The sequence below is a fragment of the Physeter macrocephalus genome, chromosome 17 (genome assembly GCF_002837175.3).
Source record: "Physeter macrocephalus isolate SW-GA chromosome 17, ASM283717v5, whole genome shotgun sequence".
Taxonomy (NCBI): Eukaryota; Metazoa; Chordata; class Mammalia; order Artiodactyla; family Physeteridae; genus Physeter; species Physeter macrocephalus.
In genome coordinates, this window is record NC_041230.1 from 51613907 (window position 1) to 51616352 (window position 2446).

The 2446-nt window shown below is 51.9% G+C and overlaps 1 long non-coding RNA gene across 1 annotated transcript in view; it reads left to right on the forward strand.

Moving 5' to 3' along the window:
• Nucleotides 1–817: 817 nt before the first annotated feature.
• LOC102990039 (uncharacterized) overlaps nucleotides 818–2446 on the forward strand; it is a 4905-nt gene continuing 3276 nt past the window's right edge. Inside the window, exon 1 of the long non-coding RNA XR_448599.3 lies at nucleotides 818–934. This is a non-coding gene — a long non-coding RNA (uncharacterized lncRNA). The remainder of the gene's footprint in view (nucleotides 935–2446) is intronic.

Genomic DNA, 2446 nt, shown 5'->3' on the forward strand with positions numbered 1-2446 from the left:
CACACACACACACACACACACACACAAAATATATATATATTTCTAACTGATATTTGTGGGTGTGTCCTAAAAATGTAAAGCGTTGGTTCAGTTCATCTCCCAAATAAACTGCCTGCATGTAAATCCTTGCCTCGGGCTCTGCTTCTGGGGACCCCAAACATCTGGGAGAGCCAAGGCAGGCCTGCTCAGGGCCGGCGCCATGTATGGTTAGTCCTATCACCACTCTGCCCTCTTCCCTTCTAGGACTTATCACAGGCTCTGCTTGTCCTATGTATCTCCTTCTTGACTTATCCTTGGTCTCCCTCTCTACCCCACTCTTCCCCTCTGCCCAGCTCTACAGGAGCCTCTGTCTTGCTGACAGAACAATGCCTGGCACGTGGCAGGCATTTAAGAAACACTGCCCCAGAAACTAACCATTGCCCTTCCACCTTCTGACTTGGCCACAGCCCAGGGGTTGGTGAGCCCCGACCCCTGCCACCCATAACCTGGGTGACCCTCCCACCTCCTCCGACATCCCTAGGTCAGCCCCAGCAGTCCCCGAGGCTAGACCTGCCCCAATACACCAGAGCAGCCACTTATCGCTTCTTAGTACAGTTTAATGTTTCTCTAGGAGTTGCAAGCGGGTGGGGCGGGGGGAGCTCCGGAAAGCTTAGTTATGAAGGCGCCAGGTGAAATTGCTGAGTTTCCCAGGGGATCTTATTTCAAGCCAGTCATTGACTGAGTACAATGGAAGCCTTTGGAACAGCAAGATTGGCTAATTTTAGCTCAGGGCGCCCAATTTCATGCTTTTTTTCCGTTTGTCCCCCTTGCAGGAAAGGTGATCTATGAAAGTCATGTGCCTTCTCTGCGCGTCACCTGGAGCTGGCGGCCAGGGAGGCTGGGCTCATGCAGCCTCAGCCGGGCTGCTCTGGACGGCCCCAGAGCCACAGGACTGGTGGGGACAGCGGCGTCCCTTTGTTTTATTTTTAACTGACATTGTGTTCCCGGAGGTGCCCCTTGGTTAGTTGTCAAATGACGGATGAGCCCAGCGCTGGGCGAGGGTCAGGAGGCTCCGAGCTGCGGGCGCTGCCTGCCAGTCCTGGCTTTGCCGCCTCTGACCGTGTGACCTGCCCCATCACTCCCCTTTCTGGGCCTCCGGGTCCACACCCGTAAAAGGGGCAGGTTGGGCCCAGTGACCATAAGGACCGTTTAGCTCTGAGAATCTGTGAGGCAGGCGGTTGGTTCCCGGGCTGGCAGCGTCAGGAGGGCAAGGGACAGTCCCCTTCTCGTGGCAGCTGGAGAGTGAAGACCTGCTCTGAGCCTCGGGGATGGGGTCACCTGCCAGGCGGACCCTCTCTCCTCCTCACCGCGGCGCCAATGGTCCGTGCACTGCCGGCCATCTGGCATGTTCTATCCAGCCTGCATGGGAGCAGGGGTTAATTTTGTTTCTTATTTGAATGCCTTGGGCCCGGCCACCACTCCCCTGTTCTCCACTCCCTTGCCAGCATTTCCCGGGGTCACCTCCCAAATAAAGGGCTTTTATGTCACCGGTGATGGCGCCCCCAGATGTGACACCCTGAGAGTTACACAACCTCACAGATATAGTGTATGGCCAGGAAAGCACAGCCTCAGTCTAAGCACAGAGATGGGATGGGCATAAAATGAGGCATGTTTTACTAAATAAGGAGAGGTCTATACTCACCCCACATTTCCATGTCATCTATGTTGAAGAAAGGCTGTGGAAAGATCCAGATCACAGGAGGCTAAAGAGATAGGACAAGGAAATGCAACATCCAAGCCTATGCTGGACCCTGTCCCAGACGGGAAAGCCTATAAAGGATATTATTAGGTCAGCTGACAAAAGTGGACCAGGCAGTAGATTAGATTAAAATATCGCATCCAAGTTAAATGTGCTGACATTGGTAACTGCATTATGGCTTTGTAAGAGAATATCCTTATTCTTAGGATCTACGTACCAAAGTATTTCGGGTTTCCTTGGGCTCTCCATCTTAAAACGAAGGAGTTGGTTTACCTTAGAGCTTCTATCCTTTTACTTGGGGGAGGAGTCATAGATTCCTTTGAGAACCTGATGAAATCATTGAACACTGCACTCTGAAATGCACATAACGTACATGTGCTTTGTTTCATGTCATCTCCAGAGAGTCCCAAACCCCTTGTGGAAGCTCTTGGCTGGGAATCCTTGGACCGATGGTCTTCGGATAGGCTTTCCAGTTACTACCTTCTGAAGTTCTGAAAGCAAAGTGCCATGATATAGTCATTTATTCTCAAATGGTCCAGAAAAGCACACTATATAGATAATAAAAAAATTGAGAGAGCAAACGGTAAAACAAATGGGGCCAAATGTTTCTTAAAAGGTGTATTGGAGGGCTTCCCTGGTGCCGCAGTGGTTGAGAGTCCGCCTGCCGATGCAGAGGACACAGGTTCGTGCCCCGGTCCGGGAAGATCC